The sequence below is a fragment of the Medicago sativa genome, chromosome 7, assembly GCF_051527215.1.
Source record: "Medicago sativa cultivar Bolivia chromosome 7, Bolivia_mono, whole genome shotgun sequence".
Classification (NCBI taxonomy): Eukaryota; Viridiplantae; Streptophyta; class Magnoliopsida; order Fabales; family Fabaceae; genus Medicago; species Medicago sativa.
Genome location: NC_140755.1, coordinates 54,210,421 through 54,218,347, shown reverse-complemented (window position 1 = coordinate 54,218,347; position 7,927 = coordinate 54,210,421). Strand labels below are relative to the sequence as shown.

Here is a 7,927-nt window from a genome sequence, read left to right as displayed (position 1 = left end):
CGATAAGTTGAAGTTCCTCCCAAAATGTCGCTTCGAAATTCTGCCAATCGATGTGTCCATGCAAGATCTTTGAAGTTTTCGAGGATGTTTTCTGGCATAGGCATGGAGAGCGCATTGATGAGAAGAAGGTAGTACCTTGCACTCAGAGAGCCAGTGGCGTTGATAGCAGTAGTAAGGAGGCGTTTTATTTCTTCAATGTTTGGATTAGCATCCAACATGTGTTGAGTGCTTCGAAGAATACAGAACATGGCGTTGCCATGATTCCAGAGTCTAAGTTTAAAAGCAAACTTAGAATGAGCCACCATAGCATTGTTATAAAGACATTACAGACCAAGATATTCGATAAGGCTGAAATAAAATAAAAGTCTTAGAGAATAAAATAGAAACAGAACTAAATCTCAAATGATGAGATGAGTTTCTCGATTTGGCTCTTGTATTCAGCCAGTTGAGTATCGAGAGCATGGTTGTCACTTGCAAGTTGAGCAATGGTAGACTCTAGTTCCTTGGAGAGCTTGAATTTGTTAATAGCTTCATTGGCTTCTCGATTTCTGGCTTCATCCTTAGCCAAAATTTCAGCTTTTTGAGCTTCCAGTTCTTTAATTTTGGCATCGATGTCAACCACTTGCTGCTTCGCATTGTTTCTTTCTTGCTGAAGAGTTTTAAATTTCTCTTGGAAGGATGACAGTTCGATTACAATTTGATCATGATGCGCTTTCTTCTCTGCCATTTGAGCTTGATCAGTTTTCCTCTTCTGGAAGTTTTGATTAGCACTCTCCAACATTGGTTCAAGATAATTAAACAGGTTTCGAAATTTCCAACCAGTTGGGAGAGCACCAAGTTTTTCAAATAAACTCCTGATTTCAGCAAGAGCTCCAGCATCTTTTTCGATCAACTCTAGCAAGTTGGCTTCGATGATCTTCTTTTGAAATTCTGCTAGCAGGTTGTTCTTTGAAGTCTCAGAGGGATTTCCCTTGGATGAATCAGAAGTTTGGCCAGTGCTAGTTGAGAAAAGAGTATTACTCTTAGCTATCAAGGCAAAGGCATTGAAAGGATCATCTTTGGCCAATCGATCGATTTCTTCTAGATCGATCATAGGGGTATCTTGTTGAGCAATCATTTCTGCATCACCAGGAGCATTTTGTTGAGTAGTTATGTTTGTATCTTCAGTAGCAAAGTTTGATACATTATCTCCAAGGGTGGGTGCAGAATAAGATTGATCATTGTTGAGTGATTCATCATTTACCAAGTCATCAATGGGTGTTTCTGTTTGTTGTTGTTGAGGAGGATCCACTTTAAGACCTTCTGGACTGCTAGCATCATCATGCTCATCTTCTTTGTCTTCAGCAATTGGTGAAGTGGTCTTCGAAGAAGGAAGAACTTGCCCATGTTGTGATGGATTAGTTTGTTCTTGTTCGATACCCTAAAAAGAATAAGATCAATGCTTAAAACAAGATACTTAGAAACATTGCGTATAAAATATGGTTTTGATAAAATACCTTCGAACCATTGTCACCAACATGTGAATGAGCACTAGAATGAGAAGTCTTTCGAAGACGTTTGAATGGTTTAGATGGTGAGATGGGGGGAGAACCTTCAGAAGCTTCCACTTCGACTTCCTTTTCTTGGACAAGTGAAATTTGTTCTTGTTTTCTTTTCCTTCTTCCTTCAGTATGGACTTTGGGAAGTGTTACTTTGGAAGCTTCAATCTGTTCTTTAGTTATCTCCACTTCGCTATCATCATCAGAGAGATCGACAGTTGCTTGTTCTTTCTTGTTCTTTGATCTAGAAGATCTTTTTGATGAAGTTGTTTTCACTTTGGGTTCCTTTGATTTAGAAGGTTCCTTTGATGCAGTCTCAGATTTTTTCGATTCAACTTCTTTAGTTTGGGAAGCTTTCTTTTTCTTCTTGTCAGACTTGCTTTTCGAAGTGTTCTGGGTGCTGGCATCATCGAGCTTTGCTTCTCCTGGAGTTAAAGGCAAAGCTGAAATATGTGATTATACAGATAAGTACTATTTCTTCTAAAAATAGTATTAATATATTTTAGTAAAAGAAAAATCATACCCATGATACTGGGAGTTTCGATTCGAACTTGGGATAATTCATAGCCAAGTTCACCATTATATTGGTATAAATGGCATTTAGCATAGGTTACTAAATTATTTTGTGGGAATTTGAAATTATAAAGTAACCATTTTGGGTATGGTGGCCTAAAGGCCAAAGCAAGATTACAAGATGGAAGTTTTGCTAGTTTCATTTTCTTTTCTAAAACATAAAGATATTTATTGGGTGTTCCAGGGGGAAAAATTGTTTCTGGAATTTTTTCTCGAACTTTATCTCTCAGAGTTTGAGCAGCATAATATACTGTCCTCTTTGGATGTAAAGGGTCATATGTTGTTTGATAATATCTTTGAAATTGCTGAATTTCTTTAATGTGCGTACCTCTAGTCTTCTTGTCTTTGTTCTGCAAAGTGTGAAAAGTACTGGTCAGTTGAGGCAGTAATTCATCAGGATTCCCTCGATTGGATTGGCGTGTGTAATAATTTCGCCACCATCGAAAGAATGCTTCAGAGCATGCAAATGATGTTGAGAAATATGTAGGCTCGAACACAGTTGTTTTCCTGGCTTGAATTATGGATTTCCACACAGGTTCGATCAGAGGAATTTTCCATTCACTTATACTTTTGAACAAAGAGCTGGGTTTCGATTGAACCATACCAAACTGTCTAGCTACATGGTTAGGTTGATAACCATATACTCCATAAGGACTACCAGGTGTAAGTCTGCTAGATAGATAGGTAGGGGTCAAATAAGCTTCCCATATAGCATTGATTTCTGTTTTGTTGGCTGCTTTCGAAGTAGTGGGAAAGTCCTCTTTGAACCAGTTAGGTCCATATTTCCTAGTGGTAAATGGTGCCATCATAGGGGTGAAAATGGGACAATCAAGCAGGGTTTCATAAGCATTCTCAAAAAGTTGTTGTGAAGACTTATTCCCATCGGGGTGAAACATAGCTAAGCCTATACCTTCAGTGGTCTTGTCTGAGTATGCTGATGTGTAAGAGGAAGGTAAGATCGAAGCAAGTTTTGATCCAAAAATGGCTAAAAGTCATAGTTGGAACAACCATATGGGTCCTGATACAACTAAATTCCCACCAGTTTGGGGATAATCTCTAAGATTATTAGTTGTATGGTTAAGGGTTTCATACAAAGAACCTAGAATCAGTTTGCTTAAACAGATATCTGTTCCTTCATGTAATTGACTAGCTAGACACATGAATTTCTTAGGGACTTGTACTGACCTTGAGCAAAAAACATGCATAGATAACCAGTAGGTCAAGAAAGCTACATGTTCATCTGCAGATACTTCAGCACATTCGGTATCATGATTGTTAGCTATAAACAAACCATAGGCAGGGCTATCGAAATTTACTGAGTATTGAGAGGTGGTAACATCTGGATTAAAGGTGTATCCAGTTGGTTTTAAGCTAGTAAGGTCAGCCACATCTAAAAGGGTAGGAGTGAGCATTCCACATTTCAAGTGAAGGCTGTTGTTCGATGGGTTCCAAAAATGTAAAGCAGCAAATATCAATTCATTATGGTATTTTGGACCATATCGAGATATTTGGATGAGATCAAAAATCCCTTTCTCCTTCCAGAATTGTCCCTTTTGTTTTTGAACTTTGTCTAACCAAGCAATGTATTCTGGATAAGTTTTTGGTTCAGTCCTAATTTTGGATTTTACAAAACTTAGGTCAAAAGGACCTTTTGTGAAAATTAAAGGAGGTTGAGTTTCGATGCATGGGAAAAGAGAGTTAATCTCTGGAGTTTCAGGTTCTAGAGAAATGGGGCCTAAGAATGCATGTGGAGTATCAGTACAAGGGATGATTACCTGGGTTTTCCAGATAGCTTTTTCAGCTTCATTGATCTCTGGTTCATTCATAAAAGCAGGAGCAGCACTGGCGATTTCTTTAGTAAAATCAATGGGTTCTTCGCGATTCACATGAGAAGTTCCTGCTGCGTTCGTCATTGTTTAAGTGTTTTTGTGAGAATTTGATGAATAGTGAAGATTTCGTGGTTAAAGATAGAAGTTGCAGAAAATTCAAAGTGTTTTCTTCGAGAAAATTTTTGGCGGAGAAGAGGAACAGTGAAAGTGAAAATGAAATGGTGAAAAGTGAGAAGAGTAAAGGTGAGTTTGTTTTTATATGGACCTTTGATCATGACACATGTCAAGATCTTATTTTGACAGTTTTACCATTAAAGTGTTGTCTTTTCCAATGTTAGAGAACGTGGCCCACTAACTAAGATTGTGGGGTCAGTATTTAAAGGAAATTTGAATTAGTTTTGAATTAAATACTGACATCATTCATTTCGATGGAGAATGTTAGTTATTTTTTTTCAAAAACGTCTTTTTCTTCTTCGGTGAAATCGAAAATGGCGTTTCTGGGGGGCAATTTGTTAGCCAATATATTTTACTAGCTGTAATAAATGTGGTCAAAGTATAGTTGACCTAGATTTAAAGAAGATTCGAACAGAGTGTTGTATTGAAAGCAAATATGGGTTCGAAGATGGTAGAAGACTTCGATAAAGCAGTTTTCGAAGGTGGTTATCAACGGTTATTCTTTAAGTCAGTTTGTATTTTAAGTTTGTTTTCAAATAAGTAAAACTGTCGACTTGTGGCAGTTGTAGTTTGAATTTCAAAGAAGTGTAGTTATTTCTAGACTTAGTATAAATAGTAGTTTTTCATAGGAAAAATAGGTCACAATTCCATCATACAAACTTACACTCAAAGTATCCGTATGGAAGCGAGAAACGAGTCACAAGTTGCAATGTATGAATCTGTGTACCAACTCTTATTTAATCAATGCAATTTACCCTTTTCCTTTAAGTGTTCTTGCACTTTACTTTGTTAAGTTCGATTGAGTTCAAGTGGATTGAATTCGATTGTTTTTATTGTATTTCTTATATTTTCGACACCAAAACACAGAATTTCTAACAACAAGAACAAACACAATATGTCCTAAGATTTACTGGTTGATCTTGCAAGTTACCATGTGTAAACCAGCGGTTGTTTACGAAAATCCAACGTAAACATTGAGAGACTAAGAATATAATGTAAGTATGAAAAATAAAGTTGTCATAAAATGAATATACAAATATTTCCCTAAAAAAAAGATTATACAAATATCTTTTCTCAAATTGAAATAACTAGCAACCACTTATTTTATTTTGTCACATGTTCATGTTCATGGATTTAGTTGTGGCATCGTATATTTGCAATGTGGCAGTGGCGAAGCCACATAAAGCTGAGAGAATGTAGCTGCATCCTTGAAATTGTGATATTTACGCACCAATTTTTCAGCTGTACTCCCTCCGGTCACTATTATAAGTAAAAGTTTACTTTTTAGATTCATTCAATAAATTATGTAAAAGTTTACTTTTTAGACCCCAATTTTTGACCTAAGGTCCCACATTCATACGTCGTTTGACCCTGATTAGTCTCTGACTTTTTAGTGAAAAATTCGGCAGGTAGGTATTTTAAAATACCTCATTTATGGTTCCGAATCGGGCCCTCTTCTCTCTTTATTTTTATTTACTTTTATCTTTTAAATTTCCATCTTTTATTAATTCTCTTTTAATTTTAATTTTAGTTTTATTTTTTATTAGTCATTCATGAATAATAATGATACCCATATTCTCTTTCTATCGGATAAGATTCTCATGCTATATATATATATATATACACATCTCCGACTCTTAAAAAAGAAAATCACCGATCTATAAAAAGAAAAAATGGCAAACGAAAATCCCATTAAGATCCTCCTTGTCTCTTTTCCATTACAGGGACACCTAAACCATCTTGTTGGTCTAGGAAAATCTCTTGCTGCAAGGGGTGCATCTATCATCTTCACCACAACAGAGACAGCCGGCAAAAACATGCGAATTGCTAACAACATTGTTGACAACTTAGCATATCCAATTGGTGATGGTTCCATGACATTTGAATTCTTTGATGATGGTTTACCAGAAGGTGATCATTTAGCCTTTAAAGCTGTTGAACACTACTCAGAAATTGAGGTAATTGGGAGACAATTCATTTCTCAATTGATCAAGAATCATGCTGATTCAAACAAACCATTTGCATGTATCATAAACAACTATTTTTTTCCATGGGTTTGTGATGTTGCTAATGAACACAATGTTCCTTCTGTTTTATCATGGACTAATTCTGCTGCTGTTTTCACCACTTATTATAACTATGTCCATAAATTAGTACCTTTCCCTACAAATGAAGAACCTTACATTGATGTTCAACTCATCCCTTCTATAGTTCTTAAATACAATGAAATCTCAAACCTTATACATCCTTTTTGTCCGCATCCATTTCTAGGTAAACTCGTCTTAGAACAGTTTAAGGACTTGTCTAAAGTGTTTTGTGTATTCATGGATACCTATGCAGAACTAGAGAAAGATTTCATCGAATATACTTCGAACAAATCAATCCCGGTAAGAACCGTTGGTCCATCGTTTAAAAATCCAGATGCAGAAGGAGCAAGCAAGATTCGTGGTGATTTCTCTAAGACAAATGATCATGATGAGATTGTACACTGGCTAAACACAAAACCAAAAGGTTCTGTTGTTTACATCGCTTTTGGGACTCTTGGGACACATTCTCAAGAACAAATGGATGAAATTGCATATGGGATTTTGAATTCTCAAGTATCGTTTTTGTGGGCATTAAATAAACCAGAAGGTTTACCGGATGGGTTTTTGGAGGAAACAATTGAGAGAGGGAAAGTTGTGAAATGGTGTCTACAAGTAGAAGTACTTGCTCATCCTTCAGTTGCATGTTTCATGACACATTGCGGTTGGAATTCATCGATGGAAGCGGTTTCTTTAGGCGTTCCGGTGGTAACATTTCCATCACGGGCTGATCAACTTACAAATGCAAAGTTCTTGGCCGATGTTTATGGGATAGGAATTAAAATGGGATGTGGTTGGGCTGTAGATAATAAATTGGTAACAAGAGATGTGGTGAAGAGTTGTATATTGGAAGCAACAATAGGGGAAAAAGCAGAGAAGTTGAAGCAAAATGCAATCAAGTGGAAGAAGAAGGCGGAGGAAGCTGTGGCCATTGGTGGATCCTCTCATAGGAATCTTGACGAGTTTATGGAAGACATTAAGAAACATGCATCATTAATTAATCATAACATATAGAATATGTATTATCACTAATTTCATTGTCCTTTGTTGTTGTATCATGTGAATAAGGATAATTCCATAATCCAGTAATTTAGGTAGGTACTCTCAGTTACATGATATGTATTTTTTTAAATCATTTTTGCTTATATTCTGTAACAAGAGAATGAAGAGATTGTTATCTGTTTTATGTTTTTGGAATAATTATGCAATTATATTTTTGTGTTAGCATTTTTGTTGTGTGTTTTAATAATGATCAAAGTGGTAAAGAATTTTTAGAAAATATGATCAGATCTTTTAAATATCTTGTTGGAACAAAATGTGTTTAACATTACCCTTTGAGAGTTTTGATGATAACAAGGTACTAAAAATTGTCAATTGGATATGCTAATATTTGTTCAAGTGTACAGGACCATAGACAAAAATTTGATATCATCATTTAGGTTCTGGAAGAACAAAAGAGAGCAATGGAATCAACAAAATGAAGCTTGAAGCATCTGAAGTCAAAGTGCGTCTGAAGTCAAGTGCTCCTGAAGTGATGTGATGAAGTCAAAGTGCGTCAGAAGCAAGTTCATCAGAAGCACCTCATCAGAAGCTGAAGATCACCAGAAGCTGAAGTTCATCAGGAGATGCAAGACTTAAAGCTACACAGGTTGTTCAATGGATTTAATCTCGTCTAAGCATTGCAGAAGACCAGAAGAGTGAAGCAACGACTATTTTGAAAGGATTTGAA

General features: G+C 36.1%; 1 pseudogene across 1 annotated transcript; it reads left to right on the top strand.

Annotated features, from left to right (window-relative positions):
• The first annotated feature begins 5,758 nt into the window (after positions 1-5,758).
• LOC146906806 (gallate 1-beta-glucosyltransferase 84A24 pseudogene) lies at positions 5,759-7,422 on the top strand (annotated as a pseudogene). The gene has a single exon (XR_015018755.1). The product of XR_015018755.1 is annotated as a gallate 1-beta-glucosyltransferase 84A24 pseudogene (transcript).
• Positions 7,423-7,927: the final 505 nt, after the last annotated feature.